The 27937-nt window shown below is 37.1% G+C and overlaps 1 protein-coding gene across 13 annotated transcripts in view; it reads right to left on the bottom strand.

The window, feature by feature from the left end:
- The window catches only part of RIMS1 (regulating synaptic membrane exocytosis 1), a 467002-nt gene that overhangs the window by 230903 nt on the left and 208162 nt on the right, over window positions 1-27937 (bottom strand). For 3 of the 13 annotated variants that reach the window (XM_082405011.1, XM_082405012.1, XM_082405013.1), the window contains one exon: window positions 576-27937. This exon is cut by the window's right edge and continues 12444 nt beyond it. The exons of the other annotated variants lie outside the window; for them this stretch is intronic. The gene's annotated coding sequence lies outside the window, so the exon portion shown is untranslated. Of the gene's footprint in view, window positions 1-575 lie in introns of those variants that run through there. 13 annotated transcript variants of the gene reach the window in all.

Raw genomic sequence — 27937 nt, 5'->3', positions numbered from 1 at the left:
CCCCAGCTAAGACTCCTTTGTTTTAGAGATCTTGGTTGATTTGATACCTGACCATTTGGGACCCTTGTTTTTTATCCTCCCATGCTTCAAGTTCCTCCTCTTTTGTTTTAAATTCACCAATAAAGAGCGGCTAGTGAAACCCTACACCCCCAGCCCAATAAAATCAGAACCCCAGGCCAAGCTCTCTTGCCATCTACCTGTCTACCTGAGACCATGCTGTGTGGTCCCAGGTGTGCCATATAATTTCCAGGACCTGTAAGTAATAAACCTTGTTTTTCTGTTTCCTGATGGTTATTGCTGAGGGCATCTTGCAGTCATAATAAGAACCACAAGGGCCAGTCCAGCCACCACACTGGGTATGGATTGGCTGAGACAGGCAAACAGCAATTCCTGTAGAAGATTCACAGTGACCATGTGTTTTGGATTTTCCGGTAGTCTTATATTCATGTACTTTAATTATTTCAATAAATGTAGATTAATAAAATGTTAATTACAAGTAGACAAATGATTATGCATTTGTAAGAATTTTCACATTAGCCAACTGACCAGTTTCTTTTTGCCTTAACTTCTTTTTGCATTCATATGACTCTCTAGCTTTGTCGTCTCTATTAAACTGCAGCTCCTTGAAAGCTGGGTCCTTTTTCTATTCTTTTCATCCTATTGGGCAACCGTCATACACTCTAGGCATAACTGATGCTCAATCAATTTCTGTTGAATTGTTTGCTTCCTTTTCATTCTACAAAGTTGTACAATCAATACATCCATCCAGAGGTCAGTTGTCCGTAAGCACAGCAACATGCTGCTGCTTCGAGGGGGTCAAAAACTTCAAGCAAAAGCAAAAGAGAAAGATTCTGCTTTTTGTAAAAATGTGTAACTCTTTCCACGTGTAATTATCCTCCCAGCTTGCAAATTTATAGCTGTTATAAAAATATATATGTGTATATATATATCTTTCTTTCCAGGAATCAGGCAGTCTGCCAAGCAGAGAAAATTCATCTCCCTGAACAGCAGAGATATTATAAATCACTTGTATAATCACTTGCATATTCAAGCTTATAATTAATTCTGGGCCTTCATTAGGTGAGAGTTATGTTCTCAACAGTGTTTCCTGCTGCATCTTTTATACCTACTGTTGCATGCAAATAAATTCTGTCCCCTTTATGCCTTGTATGTTTAGAAATTTGATCATTTTGAAATTAAAAAAAAAAAGTTTCTGTAGCATTACAACCACCTGTACAAGCGAACACGAAAGTGCAACTGCTTAAAGCATTATATTTTCCAAAATAATGCATTTAAGGAGATAGCATCACAGATTGGCAGGACCCAGCTATAATCCTCAGTAACCTCGTCACATAATAATATGACGTCAAAATGATCGTCACATCATATTAAACAACAGGTCCATCCCATTAGGTCTGCCTCTTCTACTCTCCTCAGGATCTTTCCTAGGGCTCCTCTAGAACCTTCTCTTTCAGGGCAGCAAATACACAAACCCAGTTTTGTTTGACTGCAGGTGTGTTGTTGCTGGTTTTGTCTGATTGGTTATATAACAGAATAAGTTTGGTTTTGTGACATAATTTTTTATAATAAATGTGTAATTTATTTATTTCAGTATTTTTAGAGCTAATAGAGACTAGAAAGTGGTCATGTAAAAAGTTCACTTATGTTTTAGTGTATCTTGTAGTGAGAGCCCGAAGCTATTGTGGTTCTTGGAAACTTAGGGATTTATTAAAGTCTTGAGGTACAGTTCTTTCAAATGTCAAAAGTCAGCTCTATCCTGAGGAGAAATGTCCTTAATGGCTGCTTGAGAAATCAATATGTATCCTGATCAAGATCTAGAATTTCAAGATGAAAAAAAAAAAAAATCAAGTCCCACTCCCTTATTTTGCTAATGAGGAAATTGACTCAGAGTGGCTGTGAATTGCTTAAGTTCTCACAATGCAATTAGTTAGGAGTTTGTGTTTTTGAGGGGGGAGTTCTTATATATTCCTTGCTTCCTAATTTAAGGTTCCCCAGTGCCAGCAATTCCACAAATGCTGTGATAATAACAACATACAACCAACAAGTGCACTCCTGCAAACACACACATGCACACACACAGGCTGAACCCATGTACAAGTCCCGTCCATATCCTTGTCCTTTGAAGTAAAAGGCTGTTGCTTTAGTCTCCCAGTCCTCCCCTGAGTCTCTAAGGCTGGCTCAGGAGTTGCTGATTAGGAATGTGAAGATGTAGAAACAAAGAATAACTCTTGAGCTGGAAAACTGGTAACAATTTAGACTATGGCAGAATCACGGAAGTCCCATTTCCCTCAAAGATATAGATAAAGGCCTGACACACATTCCTATGTTGTTTTATAGGGAGCAGATCCCAACCAGATGAAAACTGCTGACCACAAGCACATAGACCCCAGACTGGTTGAAACCAGAAGGTTGATGACGCTCGAAACTTCACCTTGATGCCAACCAATTCAAGAATTGTGCACCAGTTGATTGCTCACCCTGCAGCCCCCTCCCTCACACTGCCTTTTTAAAACCCCTTCCCTGAAATCCATCTGGGAGTTGGGAGTCTTTTGAGCACGAGCTGCCCATTCTCCTTGCTTGGTGCCTACAATAAATGCTGCACTTTCCTTCACTACAACCCAGTGTCAGCAGACTGGCTTCGCTGTGGGCTGGCGAGCGGACCCAAGTTTTGCCTGGTAACAAGACCAGACATACACTGCATAAGAACCTTAGGATATCTGTAGTAGAGTTAATACTGTTGGGAACAGAGCCCAGTCAACACATTAAAGATGTTAGAGAAAATCACGCAGAAGGTTTCATGGAGAGGAACACACCACAGTGACTGAGAACCACCTCCCTCACTCCTCAGTCCTTGTGACCCCGGGGCAGGCTACGCACCCTCTCTGTGCCTTAGGTTCCTTGACTGCATCATGGGCTCAATAATGGCGCCTCCCTCTGGGCTTGTTGTGAGGGTACTAAATGAATTAACATTTGTGAAATACTAGGAGTAATGCCTGATGCATGGTAAGTGCTATAAAAATGTTTGGTAAACAAATTAAATGTGGGGTTTAAAAATGACCATTTCACATCCAACTCATGCTGTCTTCCCTTAAGTAAAAAGGCCTGTTTTATACATAAAGTCATATTATTACACGGGAAAGAGGGTAGGGAGTGGAGAGAGAGGGATTGTGATGCTCTTCTTGGCTCCAGAAGAGGGTATTAGAGGCAACAAACACATACATATTGCAGTGCCAAGGATTAGCATCTGATACAAGGAAGAATTTATTGACAATAAGAGATGTCAAATATAGCACAGATCACCAGGATGGCATGTTTTTCTTCCCCATTTAGCACAGTTTCAGCTGCTAATCTGAGCAGATTGTGATGAAGTTCAGAGAAAATCAGAAAACCTCACGATCCCTTCTCTGTAATTTTTAAACTCTGATACCACTTCTTTCAAGGTTTATCCTGATTCAGCCGACTACTTTTTCAATTAAAATAGGATATATGTCTTTCCACCTTTAAGTTCATTCAAACATGCTAGACCAGAATGATTGTCAACTGTATTTATTACAGTCACCAAGGTCAACCTGAACCGAATATAACAATAATTCTGACCGTCATTATTAGATTGCAAAACCTTGGGAAGCAGAAAAGGGTCTCGGAGGGCAACAGTATAATCTGGACCCTGTGGCCCATCACTGTAGACCAGCCGTCCTTAATTTGAGGGCAAGAGCCATGCATGGAAGCCTGAGAAATAGAATGGAACGAAAACAAAAATTCAGACTTAGGAGAAGACATGTGAATAGTAATGAGCAAACACAGATAACAGAGAATTACCTCCTATTTCTGTCTGCTTCAATTTCTGCAAACTAAGGTTGAGACATTACAATGCTTGTAAACTGAACAATTCTGGCTATGCTAGCTTGAGAAATTTCTATGCAATAAAATATATTTGTCATTAGTGAGGGCATGGGGGTCAAATATTCTTTAAAAGTTTTCTCATAAATGTGAGAAAATCTTCATGCCTCAGCTTCCAAGGTTTCATTGTCTCACATCCTGACATGTGATTAGAATAGGAGGCATCTCCTTTAGAGCTATCATCTCAAACTCCTTCTCTACCCAGGAAAGAGGTCAATAGACGTACACTCTTCCTTGTTAATTCTTGGACAGAGTGAAATCAGCTCCTTTTCTGGAATTCAGGACCATTGCTGCATTGGTGAGAAGTCATTCTGAGTTATTAACCTTTGTAAAAATGTACTTGGCTTTAAAGTAAACCATCTTATTAATGAGCAACTACTTGAATAACACTTAATGGAGACACAGTGCATAGTTGTAAAATGAAGTGTTTTTTGTTGTGTCTTAGCTAATGATTTGCAGCTTCAGGAATGTCAGCTGCTGCAGGAGAAGACATCAGGCAGACATGAATCTGTCCCCGGAAAATTGTCCCCAGATCACATTTACTCTTTTTTTAAAAAAAATATTTTATTGAAGCATAGTTGACTTGCAATGATGTGCTAATTTCTGTTGTACAGCAAAGTGATTCTCTTTCATATTCTTTTCCACTATGGTTTATTACAGGACATTGAATATAGTTCTCTGTGCTATACAGTAGGACCTTGTTTGACCATTCTATATATAATAGTTAGCTCACATTTAGTTATATCTGACTTTTTCTTTCTTCACTTTCCCCATCCTTTTTCTCACTCTTTTCAGGATCCATGCATAATGTTATCCTTTAATTGCCAATCTGTGGATGGCTCAGAGTTCGCATTCAAGTAATAGGACCTTATCCAGTGATGTGTCATGTATTGCTGAAGTGTCACACTTCCAGCAGAAAAGATGTGATCTTTTAGAAGAGGCCTGTGATCATGTAGAAGAGGCATTTACTGCAATAAGGAATTAGTTATGTCCCTCTGTCATATTCTGGAGCCTTCCTCTGATCAAAATGGGGTTTGATCTTCACAGGCAGCCCTGAATATCAGCTGAGCATCCACAGAGCTTGATGGGAAGAAGGCAAGGTCCTGGAATCATCACCAAGGTTTCAATGTAATGCCTTGCTCCCCCTGCCACCTAGAGTCATAATCCAAGTCCACGGAAGCTGTGAAGCTCTGCACACATGTCTGCAACCCATTGTCTCTTGACACCATCCCTCCCCCACAGTCTCTAAAACTGGCCACTCTTCCCAAACACCAGGGCCATATGGTGGAGACTTTCTTGACCCAGTATTTTGCTCTGGAATCCCTTTAGAATTCCAGTTTCCATGGAACAATTAAAACTGAATTTTCCCCCAAACTCTGCACTTAAACAATTCCCTACTTTGATATGGTCTATTCATTGAAAGAGAAACAGGACCAACTCCACATCCCAGTTTTTCTAAATTGTCTTCCTTCCTCTGAAAAACCACTGCTGACCAGAAATTGTGTATCTTTCTGCTCATTGTTTTGAGATAAACATATTCAAGAGCATTTTATGACTAGTCTACATGTTAGAAACAAATTGAAACAGCTTTCAATAAGAAAAGAAAAACATAGCATACCAAGTCACCATTGACACTGTTTTCTGAACATAAGTTTATCTACTGCATACCAACCTATCATAAATAACAGACCCATGGTCACCAAAGAACTTGAAAAAGTAGGTTGCTTCAACTATTATATATAGGATGGATAGACAACAGAGTCCTACTGTATAGCACAGGGAACTATATTCAATATCTTGGGATAAACCATAATGGAAAAAGAATATGAAAAGTGTGTATGCATATATAACTGAGTTGCTTTTCTGTACAGCAGAAATTAACACATTGTAAATCAATTTTACTTCAATAAAATTTAAAAAATAGCTTGCTTCATAAAACTGTATCATGGAGAAAGCTGTTTGCATAAATTCTCCTATTTCTAATAAATTAACATTGACCTAGGTTTCACCACGTACTTCAAGTACTAGGTGATTTATGATCCCCTCCTAACTCCATATGTATTATTGCTGGTGGCCCTGTTTACCAAAAAAGTCATCTACTTTCAAGGTTTTATAAAGTTTCTATAAGTGTTCTCCTGCTATTTATTTCACACCTGCTAACATAATCCTTCCTTTATGATGCTCTGTTTAGTTACCTTGGAAATGATATCGTAGCAGAGCAGAAACACCTGTCATTGCAAGATGATTCCTGCTTAATTTTAAGCTGGAGTTAACCTCATTTCTGTACACATAATGGAAAAGTGTGACGATGCAGACTTCACACTGACAGAAGTCTGCAACTACTCGTTAAAAAATATGTTTTCCTTATTATTGTATATGATTCTGGGAGTAAGTTCTGATGGATTTTAGAAATAAATACCAATGGTTATCCACTTTTCTCACTAAATGGAAAGATGTCATACTACAGAGGAGGAATTTACTGTCTAACCTGTTAAAAGACATACTGATTATTTCGAATGTTCTACTTTCTGTCAGAATATCATTTTAAAATGATAACAAAATACCTCATATTTTGATCCAAGGAGTAAAGAAGGTGTTCTCATTTAAAATGGTACAGTGGGGGAATAAAAATAGTCTTTGGGGTTAGGTAAACCCGATTTCATGCTCTTTGAAATACAGTACCTCAATTTACATTTATAGACTTAAGTTTCCTCCTCTGTAAATTGAGGACAGTAATACTCAACTTGCTAAATTTGGGGTGGGTGCTAGAAAAGAGAATTTCTGTAATGTGCCTAGCACAGTGCTTGATATTTAGAAGGAGGCTGAATTAAGTTAATTGCCTCTCACAAACTCAGTTTACAAAGTTTAAGACAGTGATCTTTTGTGAAACATCTTAAAAATTTAAAAGACCCACTAACAACTAAGTGAAATGCAGAATTTCACTTTTAATGATTGCTTAAAAAGCATGACATAAAGCATTTTATCAAAATAATGCAAAGTATAAGTATTTTAGTACCAGAATGTGAGAACTTGAAGGAAGTTTATAGGTCACCTAAGTCAACACCCAACACTTCCCAGGAAAGGGAACTACACTTAGATCACTTGCTCATAGCAACGCATTGGGTTCACAGCTCAACTGAGGTGAGAACAGACCACTTTAATCAAAGTCTAGTGATTTATCACTTTCATCACCACCCTCCTTTATGCCAGCAGTACTCTAAGCTCTAGGCACATCAAATTCTGAAATATATATTTTTAAAGTATAACACCAAGAATCCTTATCCTTAAATGTCTACTGAAAAATCTAGAATGTCAGTCTTTACTCTGCCATGGGTTATTTAAATTGTGTGGTAAAGTTTAAGTAACTTGATAAAATGTCAAAATGTGAGGAAAAATCAATCGGGACCCTCTTTTGTCCCCTCCGTTTGAAGGGAATTTGTATTCTTTTGAATACTAAGGGTGCTGGTCATCATTAAATACTATCATTTTTTGAGAAAATGTAACTTTCTAGTGATATTTGTGCCACAAAATGCGGCCTCTAATTTACCAAGTGTAACAAGTATGGTTTCTAAGACTGACTAACCATTTGACTTAGATACACATAGCTTGAAAGTATATTTAAACCTTTTTTTGGAGGGGGGGATTGGGAATCATTAATAGCATAAAAGTCCCACAGGAGCTGAGGGCCACCATGCACAGGTGACCTGCTCTACATCGCTGGCCTGGGGAGGGGATAGCACTTCACTCACATCATTCCTGGCCTGTGTCTCTTAGACGGTATCACTGGCTCAGAGAATCATTATCCAAGCTCCATAACTGTGTTGTTTGATGGCAACTTTATAACTGCTTCAAATAGTTTATTAAACTCATTCTGAAAACATTACTGAGAAATTTTCTACTCCTAGAGACTGTGCAGAATGATCTATCAATATGGTGTTGGCAGTATAGGAATTCACGTAACCTATATGGGGAAAGAATCTGAAAAACATAGTTGTATATGTATAACTGAATCACATTGCTGTACACCTGAAACTAACACAACATTGCTAATCAACTATACTTCAATTAGAAAAAAATACTGGAATTTGCACCAAGCCCCAGATACAAGATATTTGTAATCTACTGCTCAGCAATTGGGAAATTAGTAGATTACTGTTTTTTTCTGCCATCTCCAGTGAACATCACCACTGTAAGGAAAGATTCCTCCCTTCTAGACTTGTTCCCAACTTTCTTTTCTCACCCCAAAACCCTTGGGAAGAGTATTCACTTTTACTGAAAGGTATACTTTTTCATCTACATGACAGTAAGAAAACAAGTTCATGCAAGTTTTACTTTATTTATTATATAAATGTTGATGTCTCAAGAACGGAGATACACATACGAACTACGATGGTTATTTAATCTTTGATAACAGGAAAGAAGATGGGAAATGCAACTCTAGATGACTTAATTCCTGGTCTGAACTTCTCTGGTCTGTGAGAGGTCTGATAACACACACACATAACAGGGGTCTGCCTTCTTGCTGGAGAAATGAAGGTGCCTTTTCTCATAAAATCAAACAAAATAAAAATAACCATCATAAGGAACTTGAGGCATTAAGTTTTAAGTATAATATTCACACCAGGGGGAAATATTAAAGCATAATATGTAATACTACGTAATAGGGATATTGCCTCTTCCCAGTGCCCTGTAACTTCTGCCAGACAAAATAATAAAGTATTCTTTACAAATTCTAAATGTGCTGAAATACTTTAAGCTGATTAGGTTTCTACATATCCTCACTACAGACTGATCTGTCTCTGTTTAACTGTGTTACCCACATAAGTTCTGCTTCTCACTGTGCTACCACCAGGCAGGTAGGACTACAGGTAAACTAGAACAATAGTGTTTCCTGTTGGTAATCATAAATTTAAAGATAGTGATGTAAAGAGGAGAAAAATCTTTTTTTTAAGAAGAAAGGTTGATAGTTTAAATGATTTTTTTAAGCCAAAAGGTCACATTAAAAGAAATCATTATTGTTTATTATAGATCACTGATTAGAACAGTTTGCTAAACCAGTAGAGCTCCACTTAGTCTGAAATCACATGTCTGTAAGAATGAGGAACATTTTTCCTCTAGCATAAAAAGAAGGGAAGCTGTCCGCAGACTGCTTGGACCAATGCTGTAGTTACTCCACAAAGTTAAATACAAAGACACTAAGGGAAGCTGTCCCCAGACTGCTTGGACCAATGCTGTAGTTACTCCACAAAGTTAAATACAAAGACGCTAACTTGCTGTTTTCTTCATGACTATTCATGTAAAACCTTAAATCAACCTTCAAATTTCTTACCTTATTTAAAACAAAGGCCTTTAATTTATTTTAAGCTTGGACTTGTTTAGGTAATTTGAAGAAAGGACTAAAAACACGTTTCCTGGATTAATTTGGAAGGGTGAGAGATTTAATCTATGGTTTTTAAAATAATAAGACAGCAATGCAAACATGAGGGAAATACATTTGTTTTGAAAAAACCCACTGAAAATAAAGAATTAAAAGTAAAGATATAGATTATAATTGAGATCTGAAATTTTCCTTTCATAAAATGTCTGATAACTATTACAGTCTAGTTCATTCATTTAACATTCAACAAATATTATTTCGTATCCATATGGTGCCAGGTATGAGTCAGGCCTCAGGGGAGTAAGAAGTCCCCGTTATCACAAAGCTTCTATGCCAGTGGGAAGAAGCAGAGGATAAAGGACACACTGATAGTACATACCATGTGTATAGGTGAGATAGGCAGATAGATAGATAGACGGATAGAGTGTGTATGTGTATATACACACATACACATATATGTTCCTGTCTATAGGCATTTTTATTTAGCTATTACAAAATACAACACTGCTCATCTGTAATTTCCCTAGGATTTAAGCGGGGGTGGGGGAACGTGGGGAAGGGAAGGATTGGGAGTTTGGGATTAGCAGAAGCAAACTATTGTATATGTATAACTGACTCATTTGTGGTACACCAGAAACTAACACAACACTGTAATTCAACTATATTTCACTAAAGTAAATTAAAAAAATATAAAAATAACTCATGGTAAACTCCTTTTAAATGTTGACTGATGCTAATGAATTGCCCTTCAAAACAGGCTGTACTAACTTACTTTCTTTTTTTTTTTACAATGGCCCAACATTTTTTTTTTTTAATTTGTATTGGAGTATAGTCAATTTACAATGTTGTGTCAGTTTCAGGTGTACAGCAAAGTGAATCTGTTATACATATACATATATCCACTCTTTTTTCAGATTCTTTTCCCATACTAACTTACTTTCCCACTAGCAAAGTATGGGACTGGCCATTTCTTAAAATCCTCAGCAATACTGGGTTTCATCCGTCTAAGGATTTTTTTGTCAGTCTAACAGTGAAAACAATATTTCATTGCGCATGACAGCTGATTTTTCTTATTGTACTCCTATGTTATTTGTAATGTGCTTTACATGAATTTCCTGTTTATATTTTTTTGTTGGTTATGCTTCTTTTGTGTTAAAAAGTGTTTACTTGGTTGTCTTTGTTCTTCCCCTCTTGCTTTCACCCCAAACCTCTGATTTTTAACCAAAGCCAACACCCAGATGTGTATCCCTCCTCAGCTTTCTCCTTATTCATACAAATATATGCAAGCCTACTTTCAAACATATATATTGTTTGGTTTTCATTTATTTGAAAAGACAAGAAAAGGTAATTTATGGAAACAAAAGTAGATTAGTGGTTGCCTGGGACTGGGGTCGGGCATGGGGGTTAACTGCAAATGTGAATGAGGGATCTTATTGGGAGGATGAAAATGTTTTAAAACTGATTTGTGACAATGGTTTCACCAGTCAGTAAAGGTACTAAGAACCATTGAACCGTACGTTTCAATGAGATGAGTTTTATATGTATATTATATTTCAAGTTGTTTTAAAGAAAGAAATATACACATTACTTAGTAACTAACTTTTTCAAACAACAATATATCATGGATATCACTACAAATTAGTACATAGAGTCTCAAAGCCTATCTTTTCTGTACTTTTGATACACACATACACACAGACTCACGTATGATTTTGCATTACGTAGATCATACACACTTTAATTTTTGCACATACATTTGCACCTTAATTTTAGCACAGAAGAGCAAAACAACAAAACTTTGAAAGCAAAACAAAATCAGGAAACAAGACATCGATTCAGAAAAAAATGTGTACATATATATATTTATACTGCATTTAATAGATAAACGCTAATATACTTAATATACAAAGAGTGCTTACAAATTGATAAGAAAAAGACAAACTAATAGAAAAATGAGTGAAGGTTATGAATAAACAATTCTCAGAAAATCAAACCCAAATTGCCCAAAATATATGAAATAATGCATAAGCTTAACAAAAGTCTAAGTAATACTAATAACTGAATTAATAATGAAATGTTAACATTCATGCATTATGTTGACAGGAATCAAAAAGAATGTCAACATTTATTACTGGTGGATATGTGGGGGAAATGTACTCTCAAACATTTCTTAACTATTAAAATGTTTTGGGGAAGCAGTTTGGAAAACCTGTGAATGTAGATATATACATATTGAGTTTTGCATGTTTATTTTATATTTAGGCACCTTACTGAATTTCCATTTGTACACAATTTCCATTTTGGTATACGATCTTAGTCAAAAGACAGCCCCTTACTTTTTTCTATTTTTATACAAGTTATTTTATTTTCTTGTCTTATCGTATTCACCAAAAGGTCCAAGACTAAAATAACAATAGTAATTATCCTGAGTTCTGATATTTATTGATATGGCTTTAGTTTTCATCTCTAAAAATAATAATTGCTGTTAGTTTCTGATAAATATTCCTGTTCATATTTAGGAGGCTTTATTATATTTCTAGCTTTTTTAGGGTTTACTTAGAAATGGTTGTCAATGTTATCAAATGCTTTTGAAGAATCTATCGATATGATTATATGATTTTCCCCTATACTTGTTTGATACACTGAGTTATGTTGTTACATTTCCTGATATTAAGCCACTCTTCTTTTCCTATAGTGGATGTTACCTGATCATTCTGTTACACTAAATCTTAGACTAAATCTTAGACTGATTATTTTAGAATGGGTGTGTAAAAGGTAAACTTTCTGAATATTTTTATGTCCCAAATGTGTTAATTTTGTACTCACAATTAGTTAAATATAGATTTCTAGATTCAGAAAGTTTGTTTCAGAACATTGAAGATATTGCTGTCAACAGTAAGTCAGATGACTGTCTGATTATCATTTTTTTGTATATAAACTTTTTCATTTTTTTCCTGAATCCTTTCAGGATTTTTATCTTCATCTTTGGAGTAAGAAAATTTCATCCAGGGGTGTTCTGTGTAAATCTTTCCTCAATAATTTTTGCTTAGTACATGATATTTATCTTTTCAATCTCAAGATTCAAATCTTCCAGCAATTTGGGAAGAGTTTCCTCAATTTTCATATTTATGCCCTCCATGTTCTCCTTTCTTATCTTCTGGAGCTCCTGTTAATTGTCATTAGATGTCGTTGATTAAGCACCTATGACTGGGTCTTCTAACATACTTCCATTCATCTTTTGCTCTTCATTCATGAAATATTACCTGTTTATATGACAGATCACTGATTCAGCCCTCAGCTCTGTCTGCTCTATTGATCAGTTCTATCGACTTTTAAAAACAATATTTGCACACACGTTTTAACTCCTAACTCATTCTTATCCGCTTACAGCCCCTTTCCATAGCAAAGCGTTTTCATGTATGTATGCAAATCTCTTTTTGAGTTATATCAAAGCTCACTTAACCATCTCTGCTCTTTCTGGGGTGACTTTCTTCTGCCATTGTGCAGGTCATAGGGTATTGGTGTCAGTGGGTGAGTGTGTTGATTGACTGGCTTGATTTTCACTACTTGAGCATATAACAGATGTGGCGAAAGGCAATAACCACCCATCCATCCCCAGACTGGCTGCAGAAGTTTCTTAAAACGAGACTACAGTGACGTTTGCCACAAAGATTGACTCCTCCTTTCATGAGCAATTTCTCTGTAGTCTGCAATGCTATTTGATAGTATTTTACCCACAGTAGAATTTTTTCAAAATTAGAGTCATCCCTCTCAAACACTTATGCTGCATTATCAGCTAAGTTTATGTCATATTCTAAATCCTTTGCTGTCATCCAGCGATCTTCACAGCATCCTCACCAGGAGCAGATTCCACCTCAAGAAACCACTGTCTTTGTTCATCCGTAAGAAGCGACTTCTCATCCTTTCAAGCCTTATGAGATTGAAGCAATTCAGTCACATCTTCAGGATCCACTTCTGATCCTGTTTCTCTTGTTGTTTCCACCATATCTACAGTTCCTTCCTCCACTGAAATCTGAACCCTTCTAAGTCATTTATGGGGGCTGGAACCAACTTCTTCCAAACACCTGTTAATGTTGATATTTTGATCTCTTCCCATGAATCATGAATGTCCTTAACAGTATCTATCATGGTTAATCCTTTCCAGAAGGGAAGATTTTCAACTGACTTTGTCCAGATCCATCAGAGGAATCACTGTCTATGGCAGCTATAGCTTTACAAGATGTATTTCTTAAATAATAAGACTTGAAAGTTGAAATTACTCCTCGATCTGTAGGCTGCAGGATGAATGCTGTGGCTGGTTTGCTCTTCTCTCCAGACCAAGAAAACTTTCTCCATACCAGCCATAAGGCTGTTTCTCTTTCTTATCATCCGTGTGTTCACTGGAGCAGCACTTTTCATTTCCTTCAGGAACTTGTCCTTCGCTTTCACAACTTGGCTACTACCTATTTGGCACCAGAGACCTAGCTTTCAGCCTGTCTCAGCTTTACACGTGCCTTCCTCACTAAGCTTCATCATTTCTAGCTTTTGATTTAAAGTGAGAGACCTGCAACTCTTCCTTTCACTTGAATACTTAAGGGCCATTGTAGGGATATTAACTGGCCTAATTTCAGTATTATTATGTCTCAAGGAACAGGGAGGCCCGAGGAGAGGGAGAGAGATGGCCGGTCTGTGGAGCAGTCAGAACATACACAACATTTACTGATTAAGTTCATCATCTTATATGGGTATTGTCTGCGGCAACCCAAAATAATTAAAATAGCACCATCAAAGATCTCTGCTCACAGATCATCATATATAATATATTAAATATAATAATAATGAAAAGTTGGAAATATTATGAGAGTTACCAAAAAGTGACACAAAGACATGAAGTGAGCAAATGCTTTTGGAAAAATGGCACCAACGGACTTGCTTCACACAGGGTTGCCATAGACCTTCTATTTTGTAAAAAAACACAATATCTGTGAAGTGCAATAAAGCAAAGTGCAATGAAATGAGGTCTGCCTGTACATAGACATATTTTTATATATTTGAGTGTGTATATATGTGTGTGTATATATATATATATATATATCACGAAAAAAATTCAAATATTAAGTGTGTATTTATTTTTCTATGTGAAGTTGAAGCTTAAATATTAACCTATCAAGTGAAACTATAAACGATCAGAACCCTAATAAATAAATTATGTTGCACTACTGATGATTTACTCTTTAAATCATACTTGCTTTGTTTCTGTTAGTTTCATTTTAATGTTTGCCGTGTAGGATACCAATATTTCCAACGTGTATAACACACTTGCAATACTGTCTTAAAAGGAAGATCCTGAGAATGCCACGTATAATGATTACAATTATCATTTACTGAAGGTCTAATGTAAGCAAAACACTATATTATTGATAATTTTTACACTAACCCAGAAAACAAGACGTTAGGTGACTCCACTCTACAAATGGGAAAACTGAGGCACTGAGAGTTCAAATAGCCTGCCAGTCACCCAGCATCTTAGCCCAGGTGTGGCTGGCCCCGCCTCCTACCCTCTGCATCCTTCATTCCCTCGGAGGACGGACGGCAGAGCAGGGACCTGGGTCCCTGCTGTGCACTATGCATCCTGCTAGGAGCCTGCCCACCTGCTCTATAGACTCCATCTAAGGAGGCAGTTGCTATGACTACCTCACAGGTGAGAAAATCCAGTTGCAGGGAGATGGGATATGAAACTACGCTGTTTGACTCCAAATTCCATGTTCTTTTCTCTCTCCCTCGAGCCGCCACTGTAAGGACAGACAGACTTGCTCATGACGCAACCACTGAGAAGCACAGTAAAGTCCAATTGCGATGGGTAGGCCAGCTGGACTGTTCCGTCCATATGGATTCTTGTGTCTGTCTTTCTAGTTTTGACTGTCTGCTGAAGCTGCCACATACTTCTCACCAGGTCACCTGCTACACTGGAGTAGGCTTTCATTTTTCTTCTAATCTACTTTTCCACACTTGAAGACTAAACATCAAATCCAGCTTTTGATAGCTCTGGATAAACTAAGGGACACTAGGTTCTCTTATGAATCCATAGTATGGATTTAATTGTTTGCACATGGTAAAATCATATGTGAAATTCCACGTTATCTTTTTGCTTTCTTCCTGGTTCTTATCTGCTTTTCATAAAGGTGAAGTTGATAGAAGGCTGATGTGTGAATGAACAAGGTGTGACTTTATTACTAAACCACACTTTGTGTTTAGGATAGAATATGATAGTACACAGCAATGCATAGTACTGTTACCCGGACCAGTGCTACTCAGGGTCCATGGATAGGCGTCTCCTGACAGATTGTTAGAAATGCAGATTTCTGGGCCCCATCCCAAGCCTACTGACTTAGAATTTCTGGGGATAGGGGCCAGAAATCTTTATTTAAGCCTACTCTTCAAGTGATTTGTTTGCATTGGCTTAGATTTTAAACTGCACAGATTTGAGTAACAGCCTTCTCCAACTGAAGCATGGAGCAGGTAAATATGACCTTGAACTGTGTGCTGTGACTCAGCTTCCTCACCGGTCCCATGAAGATAGGACTAAGGTTGTCTAGATGATCAAATAAAATATATGAATGTATCACATACACACACACCCCTGAGAACACCAGAACCCTGACTGTAATAATATTATGTGCTCAGCAAACATTAACCCCAAATGTCTGCCTCTACCATTGGTGATATTTTCAAATGATATGTTCTGCAAATCAACTCTCATTATAACAGTATTGCTGTCACTAATGCTAATTTGGTCACATTTGGGCCGTCCTCTTCCTATTCTGTCTTCAGGGAGAAATGGGTCACTTTCCACTCTGCTGAGTATAGGAGGATCCTAACCCCCGTCACATTTGAGAATGCAGATTGATGACACTCTCTTCGCTAATCACAGTTTGTGTAACCAGCAGATGTAAGGGACAGGTCTCTCTCCACCAAAAGAAAGCAACAGAGTAAAAAAGATGTATTGAGAACTCGGTAGGTAATTAATCGATGCCTGAGAAACCAAACTGATCAGTTCTTATTTCCTTCTTATAACCCCTTCTCCTTTTTAATTTTGTACTTTCTGAACTGTCAAATTTCTTTGAAATAATGGTGTGGAAATTTTCATAATTTGGTGGAGTTCCTCAAGGTTATTTTTTTAAAAATATTTTGCCAATTTCCTTGTTTTAAAAAGAATTGTCTCGTCTTCTTTTTCTCGATTAGCATGGGCTCTTTTCCAGTGCCTTAGTGTATTTTCCTCAAGGAATATCAAAATTTCAATCCTTTGACCTTTTTCACAGCCTCCCAAATAGTCTGTGGGACAGAATTTTGCCCCTCCAAGATAAATGGTATCAGACATGTCTTCCCAAATATGTTTAAAAACAATGTGTTATCTGTGGAAGAATAAATGATCACTAAAAGAATAAAAACACTAAGATAAAAAAATGTACAGTAACAGAATTATGTTGATACTGCTGTTGGAGAATTTGGTGGCTCAAACTACACAATATCCCCAAAACACACGTCTCTAAGAAGATTATCCATCATTATGGCCTACTTCCATAATCAGGCTCTACCTTGATATTTTATTTTAAAAATGAATGTGGAATATACACAATTTATGCTTAACTGCTGTAGCAACATCAATAAAATATTGACCTAAAAATAATCAAACCTCACAGCAAAGGAATGAATACATGAATTAAGGAAAATAATGCTTTTATCTGAAAAATAAAGCTGGTGTACCAAATAAATTCAGAAAAAAAAAGTAGTTGGGAATAACTTCACACCACATAAAAGGAAACGCCATTCAAGCGTATGAAATAATCAAGTGACTGAAATAATCACCTAGTCAGAGAGTTTGGGCTGACACAAATAATGGGCAAAGAGAGAGAAAAAGATGATTTTAAATTCAAGACAGCAAGCAAGAGAAAAAAAGAAATAAAAAAATGAAATTCTTCCTAGAGTAACTGAAATAAAATCTGGGAAAGTCCTAATAACGAAACTCAACTGGTTGAAATTGTTTTTCATTCTTTCTAATTATTTTGCGAGACTCAAAATAACGTGGGTAGAAGAGAAAACTTGTAAAGGAGGGTCGTGGAAAAGTTGTATCTTTTAATATCTGAACAGGAATCACTGGTAACAAACAGTCTAGCTTAGGCTGTTCTGGCATGAAAGGCCAGGCCCCATGTGGGTTATTACAATTCATGGATGCTCTGGGGACAGTGTAGGTAGGCAGCCATAATGTAGGGATTGGATGCAGTTACCATTTTACTACAGATGTCCCAAGCTAACTGTCCACTTTTCAGCAGTTTGCAATGAGTAAAAGAAATATAGTTTAATTGAATTTAAGAGAAAAAAATCAAATAGAGGCCCAACTGCATTTAATGAGCAGTAATCATGAATGCTCACAGGGCTCTTTCTCTTCCATTTACAATCCAAGTCTTATGTAAGAAACATGAAAAAAAAAGACTTATACTCGTATAGTTTCCCAACGCCGGAAGTTTCTTACTATCTTTTTATTCAATTGCTCTGAGCAGTCAGTAATGTGTAATAATATTATTTCCATATTACAAGTAGAAAACTAAATCCAGAGAGGCATGATTTTTTCCCCCAGGTCATAGGGCTGCAACTCTGGCCAAAATGACCCAATTCTCAGTGGCCGCTGTTATCATCACCCTGAACACGGCCATTTCCTACACCCAAAGAAAGTCATGTGGTACATGTATACAATGGAATATTACTCAGCCATAAAAAGGAATGAAATTGGATCATTTGTAGAGACGTGGATGGACCTAGAGACTGTCATACAGAGTGAAGTAAGTCAGAAAGAGAAAAACAAATATCGTACATTAACGCATATATGTGGAACCTAGAAAAATGGTACTGATGAACTGGTTTGCAAGGCAGAAATAGAGACACAGATGTAGAGAACAAATGTATGGACACCAAGGGGGAAGAGGGGGGTTGGGATGAATGGGGAGATTGGGATTGACATATATACACTAATATGTATAAAATAGATTAACTAATGAAAAAATAAAATTAAAAAAAAAAAAAGGTGAATAAGATCCCAGATACCTCCAAATTTCAGAAAGTTACCTCTAACTTGATAACCTCTAAGAATACTTGATAGCTGGTCTCTTGTTTAGCTTGAAGACACAAGTACAAGGAGTTGCATGCGCTTGGCTGTATTAAAGGGTGAGGTTTCTCTCTGTCTTTACAGTCTCTTAGTGGACTGCCTGTGATACACATCACATTCTGGCTTAATGCTTATTCAGTAATAAGATTCGTTTCTTTCTCCACTGCCTTTGTGGAGAGAGGTTTTCCGGGTTGAGAAGCGACTTTGTTTTTAATTTGATTTCCCACAAAGCTGGACCAGAGGCACAGAGCTTCTGCTTCGTAAGATTGCCAGGCTGCAGGTATGGCACTGAGCCTCCAACAGATAGTCTCTGCGGTCCCTGTCGTGGACTCAGGGACTGGAGGGGCCTTTACGATGGATGCTCTGGTAGTGTATACATAAGGTGCATATCTGGGGGTCGGGGAGGCTAGGAGGAGTAAATCGCAATGATTACTGAGACTGAATTTCCTGTTGGCCTCCTAGGATGAAATCTCACCCTCAGCATTAAGTTAAGGGAAGTTAAGGTGATTCCAGTGACTTCACGTCGTTACCACACAGTTAATATCACTAAAATTGGGGAAATCAAATACAGTGGAGCAGAATCTTTGCACACAAGGTAATATACACAAATTAAGGGGAAAGAAAACCTTCGTGGCATGCATTGCCATCAGCCTACAGCATGAGAGAATGCAGATCAGAGTTGGAGAAGCGAAACTGAAGCTCACAAATTAAACGTGCCTGACGTCTTTTCTTTTTGTTGACAAGAAGTAAACATAAAGTATTAACGTTAGTAATACCATAAGCACCAAAATATCTGGAAAAAATATTTCTGGTAAAGGGGTGTTATACATCGGGCCGGGTGCCCTCCTCTCAGGTAGGGGGGCAGTTTCAGGACATGAAAGCAGAGAAGTTTTGAGAAGGAATTTCGGATCTTCATCCACAAAATTATACAAGCTGGAAAAGCGATCCAGAATTGTGTTCCATCAGAATATTGATTTTACCAAGAATGCTACATATAGGGCTTCCCTCGGGGCGCAGTGGTTGAGAATCTACCTGCCAGTGCAGGGGACACGGGCTCGAGCCCTGGTCTGGGAAGATCCCACATGCCGCGGAGCAACTGGAACCGTGAGCCACAACTACTGAGCCTGCGCGTCTGGAGCCTGTGGTCCGCAACAAGAGAGGCCGCGATAGTGAGAGGCCCACGCACCGCGATGAAGAGTGGCCCCCGCTCGCCGCAACTGGAGAAAGCCTTTGCACAGAAACGAAGACCCAACACAGCCAAAAATAAATTAATTAATTAAAAAAAAAAAAGAATGCTACATATAAATGAAACTTGTTAGAAAAAAGAAAATAAGGAAATCTAAGTATTTATATACAGTTTTTATGTTTTTTCCCTATTGAAAATCAACTCTCTCACACTTAAAAGAGAAAAGGAAGAAGTAATTTTTAGCATTCATAGTTTTATAATACTTGTAACTGTAAAAAGATGATTCTTCCTGAATGCACTGAGAATACCTTCTCATCCTTTTTAACTTGTGATATGTCACAATTTATCAATTTTAATGCAATCTTAATAATTTAAGAGTGAAACTAGGGATATGCATTATAATGAGTGTATTGTCAAGAAAATAGGCTTCTGTTTTGTTTTGTGACAAAATGTAGATATCTTCTTATCACAATAAAAAGTTTAAAATGCTAATCATACATTTAGTTTTAAAATTTATACACCAAGCTTCTTAGGACAATTTCTATTATTAATAGAGAGGGACTCCAGTTGGCCTGCATATTTAGGAATCCATGATTTAACAAAAATAGTCGCAGATACATACATATATACATATACATACATATAAGTTATTTTAGTCGTTTATATAATGCATTGTATTAAAAATTACTGGGACTTCCCTGGCGGTCCAGTGGTTAAGACTCCACGCTTCCAATGCAGGGGGTGTGGGTTTGATCCCTGATTGGGGCTTTAAGATCCCACATGCTGCATGGTGCAGCCAAAAAAAAAATTACTTAACTATATATTATACATTAATGTTATATATTGTTATATGTGTATAACATTAGTTTGTTAACATTTATTATTCACCAGATATTTTGCTAAATCTTTGACTCATAATCAGCTTATTTAATATTCACGAGCCAATGAAAAATGTATCCTCTCTCTCTCTCACACACACACACGTACAAACACACAGTTTTAGAAGTAAGAGAAATAGTGGATAAAATTAATAATGCAATGAGACTAATTGCTCCTTTTGGTCCACTCAGGGCCGATTTGTACTACTGATATAAAGATGGTCCTAACTCAGGGTCAGCAGCCTGCAGGCCAGGTCCTGTCTGCCACCTCTATTTGAATGGTCCGGGAGCTAAGAATAACAATTACATTTTTTAATGGCAAGAAGAACAATCAAAAGAAGAAGAATATTTTGTGATACGTGAAAATTATATTATGTTTCAGTAAAGTTAGACCGCATCAAGCCACATCGACTCATTTACAGAGATTTGAGTTGCTGTGAGACACCTAAAGTATTTACTATCTGGCCCGTTACAAAAAATGTTCCCTGACCCTTATAGCATATGAAGATTATGAGAATTAAATAATTATCAAAAATGTAATTATATGGAGGTTTTGAAACAGTAGATCCTGTGGTTATGAGTCCTTGGAAATGCATTCTGTGTTACCTCATCTGAGTGGAACATAGTAAAGCTGTCTTCAATCTGCTTACAGTTTTCTTGGTTCTGACAATGATCTGTTGATCGAATCCTCATTCGTCTGCTTTTTATGAAATCTCAGCCCACACGTAGGATTACGGATTCTGATGTGACACCGCCCCCCGTCAACGTTTGCACTGACTCATCTTGATGACTCCTGTTAGCAACCTAACGGGGACCCCATGGTGCAAGCTGAGCAGTGAGGGGTGGATCCTGAGACAGCCCACTTCATCCATCCGTATAAGACCTGAAGGAAGGGTAGTTCAGGTGGCCTCACCTGCTAGAAGATGGGTTGGATTTGTGCCTAAACTCAGACTCTCTCACCTTCACTCTTGTGTTTCTCGCTCTAGAACAGACTGTCTCAGTGGGCATCTCAGCGATGCCACAAGAAATAACATTAAGTGGGAATAGAAAAAGATTCATACGTTCCCTAAACAAAAATGTAAAGCAATTATATATTTACATTCTGTCATTATGAATCACTCCTTTGCAGCAACATGGATGGACTTAGAGATGATCACACTAAGTGAAGTAAGTCAGACAGAGAAAGACAAATATCATGTGATATCGCTTACTGGTGGAATCTAAAATATGACACAAATGAACTTATCTACAAAACAGAAACAGACTCACAGGCATAGAGAACAGTCTTGTGATTGCCAAGAGGGAAGGGGAGGGGGAGGGATGGGTTGGGAGTTTGGGGATTAGCAGATGCAAACTATTATATAGACAATGGATAAACAACAAGGTCCTATAGTGTAGCACAGGGAACTCTATTCAATATTCTGTGACAAACCATAATTGAAAAGAATATGAAAAAGAATGTATATATGTATAACTGAGTCACTTTGCTGTGCAGCAGAAACTAACACAACATTGTAAATCAACTATACTTCAATAAAATAAATTTTAAAAAAGAATCACTCATGCAAGCCATAGTTTCTACTTCTAAAATATGTTTAACCATGACATTTATATTTGTATCACTGGAATTAAATATTTCAAAGATAATAATATCTTTAAGGTTTTCTGTGAATGCAAACAAAAAATCAGGTTCAGAAGAAAACATCTTAATACAAGCAATTAAGAATATGAATGATCTTCTTGCTGCAGTTGTAGGAAGTTATATGTACTGCATAATACAAATTAAATGACACTGAACTTGCAGTTGAATAAAAAGTAGGAAATTAGATTATTTTATAGCCAACTACTTAAGTAGTAGAATTAGTTACACAGTTTTAGCTTTCTGAAATAAAATTAAAAAGAAATAGCACCTACAAAAATCCTTAAAAATCATGAAAGCATGCAGCAACTTATTATGGAAGAATACTATATCAGCATAATATTCTATTTTTTGCTTAAATGTTTTCTAATGCATTAACCAAAAATCTAAGTTGGGAAAACACTTTTTTTCAGAAGACTGACAAGACTAAATAAAGACAATCTCAAATGTTTGGAATAAATATAATCACTTTATAAAGCTAACTTGATATTGTAAGTTTTAATTGGCTTATGAAGGATGACAAAAATACTATTTGCATTATTGCATTATGTATTTGGGTCACATACTTCTAAAAATAATCTCCTTATGATAAAAGAGTGAGTTTTGAGAACAGATGAAATCAGTTTCTAATAATAACATACTTGGACAATAACATGTTATTTATTCTGTACATATCTAAGAAAATCAATGCCTATAATAAGTATTTGACTTTCAACCAAATTCATATGCCTACCAAAGATACAAATCGAAGTAATTTATTCCAATTAATAATAAAGTACCAACCAAGAAGTGTATGATTAAGAAGCATTCATGAAATGGAAACTAGATTACTTGCACATCTTGAATGAATAGTCCAAAACAGAAAAATCTATCTGTGCCCATTCTTCATGCATGTATCATTTCCTACTGAGATTGGTTCAGATTTGAACTTGGTAAGCTGAAATCTTTTGGGGAGCCTCCTTTGATTCTTTTCAATTCATGTATCTCCCAGAAAAATAAAATATGGTCCACATCATCCAAGTAGTTAAAGCAAAGTGAAGGAGTTAAAACATGTCCACAAATAAAATGTGAGATTTAATATACCCTTTAAAATTTGTTATAAACAGTGGAGACTGTTTATAACCAGAGAATTTGTCTTAGAAGAAATTAATCACATCATCTTAATTTAAAGTCATGAGCTCTGAGGAAGGTACCTTGGATTTCCAACTACATCCTATCAACATTTTGATGGAGAGAAAAATCACTAAACTTCTTTGGCCACACTTTTCATCTCTACCTGTAAAGAACTACTATGACTATCAGTGTAGACATAATTTCATGAAATAATGCAAGTTGGAAATTACTTTGCAGAACATTTAAAAAGTACTAAGTGAATTAAAAGACAAATTATAAAGTATATCTTTGGTTCATTTGCATTTGTTAAAGTGTGCCAAGTCAAATTCTAATTCTCTCATTTTCTCTAACCATCACAATACTTTACTTCATTAATGAGAAAGTTTCAGTTCAACAATGAGTTTACACAATCCAAACATTTTTCTTTTGAAAATAATTTCAAGATACATCAGAGAACAATTGCTTCAATTGTTCAGTGATGTTTGATACAGTAATATTTCATACAATATTCATTTTATTAAAAAACACTATAGAGTACATTATTTTGTGTCTGGATATGTGTTTTAGGGCAAAGAGTAAAATGATCAAAAAGTGTCTTGCATCAAGCTTTTACTTATATAGCATTAACCACTAATTTGAAATTACTTAAAAAATTTCTCTGATATTATAATATCATTGCACATTTGACGTGTATTTTCTCACTGCAATAACTAAGATCCAAACACATTACTGGATTTCAATAATGGGCCAGTCAACCCAGTAAGAGTTGGAGGTGACAAGAATTCAAGAAGAAAAAATTATTCAGGGTTACATTAGAAGAAACTAAAAGTACTAAATTTTCAAAAATACTCACCAAAAAGAGTATTTTTTGTGTTGACTATTCCAGAATAAAATTAACTTTAAACATTATCCATGCCTAATGTCAGCATAAAAACTCTTGGTTTTTAAACTGGGGGAGGGTTTATCATTCTTTTTAAGCTCTAATATTATTTGTTTAAAAGTTCAATCTTATCAAAATTACTCCATAAAATTTCAATTCAAGAAGGCAATTACCTAATCCTCCAAATGTTATAAAAGTACAAAAGTAAGAATCTCTGGATATGTTCTGTGAAACAAGGATGGACACCATGAATAAGTCAGAAACTTTGAGAAATTTTTGGAAGACACGGTCCAGGTAAGAATGGAGATATATGTATACGTATAGCTGATTCACTTTGTTATAAAGCAGAAACTAACACCATTGTAAAGCAATTATACTCCAATAAAGATGTTAAAAAAAAAATGTAATCCGAAAAAAAATAAAACAAAAGAATCAAGCTGAGTAGGACACAGGTGAGAGAAGGCTGGGAGGTGGACAGATTCCCAAAGGTGCTTAAGCTAAGGGGCACGTGGTCATGGAGCAGGGAGGACTAGGGTCCGGTGGGAGAGGGCAGAAAAGGCCACCAAAACCGTGCCATTGCTCTGCACACTGCCCCAGGGCTGCAAATTTTAATCCCCACTTTAACAAGCAAATAGAGCATATAAAGTACAGTGGGGCTTTGCCCAGTGACTTTCTCAAGGCAGGAGGATGGTGCTGAGTGGAGAAGAGTTTCTCTGCCCTGCTGACATGAAGCTCACACTACAGACACTAACTGTATCCCTGTCACGGGTAATGTGATGTGTCAACTTGACCAGGCCACACGGTACCCAGACATTGGGTTAAATATTAATTCTGGGTGTGTCTGTGAAGGCGTTTCCAGACGAGATGAGCATCTGAATTGGGAGACTGAGTAAAGCAGATTGCCCTCCCCAGTGTGGGTGGGCTGCATCCAGTCGCTTGAGGGCCTGAACAGAACAAAAGGGGAGAGAAAGGGAGAATTCACTGCCCCCCTGACTGTTTGAGCTGGGGCTTCAGTGTCCTCCTGCACTGAGGTCAGGACTCCACCGCTGGGCCTCCCTACCTCAGACAGCAGGTCATGGGGCTTCTCAGCCTCCATAGTTGCATAAGCCGATTCCTTGTAATAAATCACATATATTGCTTCTGTCTCTCTAGAAAACCCTAACACAATCACATAATTTGCAAAGTGCCTATCTAAGCCAGGCATTGTTGCTGGTGCTGGGAATACTGCACAGAATGAAACAAAGCCCCCTCTTCGCAGAGCTCACATTGAACAAAGAAACAGGAGGGGAAAGTACTGTGGAGAAAAATTAAACATGACAAATAGGAAAGGATAGCGTGGGAGGGGAGGTGCCCACAGTTTTATACGGGGTGATTAGAGAGGGCCTCTTTGATACAGTAATATTTGAGCACAAACCAGAATAGAGCTCAGGCCGGAGGTATGGACAGAGTGCTCCAGAAGAAGCAGCAGCTGTGCTAGGACCCAGGCAAGTTTTTGTTTAGTGTCCAGTAGGGACAGGAAGAAGGCCACCAGCAAAGGCAGTGGGCAGGTGGGAGATGGTGGGAGAGGGTGCCTGTGTGTGTGGGTACAGATCACGTGCAGTTTGGGTACCACTCTGAGGGGCTTTGCTTTTACTTTGAATGAGATGGGAAGTCAACATGGGGTTTTGAGCACAGACACGAGATGGTCTGTTTTCCATTTTAAAATCATCACTCTAGCTAAGATTGGGCTTGGGGAGTGGCATTTTGGGGGCAGAAAGGAGAGGTTGGTTAGCAAACCAATGCAATAATTCAGACTAGATGGTGTCTCGGAGCAGGCTGGAAAAGGGGAAGTGGTGAGAAGACGTTGCATTTTGGTTATATTTTGAAGACACAGCCAACAGGATTTCCTGATGGGTTGGATATGAGACATAAGACAAAAAAAGAAAAAAAAAAAAAAAGAGAGAGAGAGAGAGAGAGAGACAAGTCAGGAGGATTCCTGGGTCTTTGGTTTGTGCTCCTTCAATAATGGAGTTGCTGTTTCCTGCGGTGAAGACTGTGCAGTAAGCTAGCTTGGGGGGTAAAAATGGGAGTTGGGTTTTGCATGTGTTAACTTTGAGATGCTTCTTGAACATCTGCAGATGCACCTGACTGCCAAGGTGAGGTCTCCCCTGCCGAGAGGGCCCCCTCTCTGTTTACTAGGACAATTAGAACTCTGACCTGTCACAGACACTGGGAAGCTTAGAGGGGTCTACAGTGGTCGGAGACAAGTCTGATGAACAGAACTATTGGAGGGAAAGAAATATCAATCCTGAATGATACTGAGGATGTTGCCAAAGGAAAGGGGGCTGCCGGGAGCTCAAGTCTGAGTGGCAGACAGCGGTGAGGGGAACCAAGGAACCTGCCCTGAATTCCCTGCTGCAAAGCTTCCCCCCGTAACATCACACTCACACCTTCCCAAAACCTGACAGGTGGCACTGTTAGAAAATGAAAGCTTTCTTCTTCATCTAAAGCTAAAATTTAGACAAGGGCTCAATCTCAAATTTTGAGGATGAACCAATGGGTGAAATTTTCCTTTGAGAAAAGTAGGATTTTTGTGAGGAATCATAGCAAATGTTTCCATAAGAAACAGCCATTTTATATATTACAAAATTTGGGGGGAAAGTGGCATAAAAAAGAAAACCGTATTGTTAGAGTTTTGAGAAAACATTTCTTGCATGGAAACAAGACAATCTGATATAGAAAATTTTGCTTTTGGATAATTCAAAATTCAGTGGAAGGATTATTATGTAAGAAGAGCTTTGAGATTCTGAAAATTATTAGTAATGGAAGGTGGTGAATATGATGAGCAAAAACATGAGACATCATCTTTTAAGACATCATCAAAATTGTTTCTTTTTAAAGAATAATTTCAAAGTAGAAACACAAGAAGTGTTCATTATATAACTTCTACTATCCTTGATATCATCTTTACACCATGTCCTGTAATTCATCTTAATACCCCAAATTTACTTTTTACCAAAACCTGAAAATAAAGCAAAGATAGAGAAAACAAGTGAGTCAGACATAGGGCAAAACGAGGGGTTTTCACTTGTACTTAACGCACAAGAAAAGCAGGAGGATAGTCCTTCATTCTTTACTCTCCAAGAGCATAGAGAACTCAAAGAAAAATAAGAAGAGAACATACTATCCTGGTAAATAGAAAGAAAAGGCTGAGTTGGGTGACAGTGTTGATATGGTTCCTAAAATAGTTCAGGGATAGTGGTGATAGTGGCTACAACAGTACGTTATTGGTCAATAAAAATACTTGATTGATTTTTATGAAAATTTAATTTTTGACAACACAGATGTTTAGAAATTAAATGCACAAAGTTCTTTTTTCTTCCATTATGAAACAATTCAAATGGAATTTTGGAAACAAAATATTTGCTGTTGAAGTTTATGTAAGAAAAGACTCTATTGCATGTACATATTACATAGCAACGAAATACTCAATGAATACATTTATTAAATGCCATAGTAAAGAAGTATATGAAAACGACTTCTTAAGATCTAGGTTCCTAACTTCAGTTATGACTACAAGACTTAGGACATATTAAAAATGTTTTAAGTGTCTGCAAAACTACTCTAATAAGTTTAGAACATATTTTATAAACTTTTAAAGATCTCTCCAAGACAGCTCTAATAAATAGAATATGGGAAATAGTCATAGTCTGTTAGACTTGTGGCTTTTAAATAAATAGGCGCAAAATACTTTCGGCACTAAAAGGTTTGAGTAGGGATGTTCATAGAATTACCAGATACCTG

The sequence above is a fragment of the Balaenoptera borealis genome (assembly GCF_965194805.1).
Source record: "Balaenoptera borealis genome assembly, chromosome: 9".
In the NCBI taxonomy this organism is placed as follows: Eukaryota; Metazoa; Chordata; class Mammalia; order Artiodactyla; family Balaenopteridae; genus Balaenoptera; species Balaenoptera borealis.
This window is presented reverse-complemented; position numbering and strand designations above follow the sequence as displayed.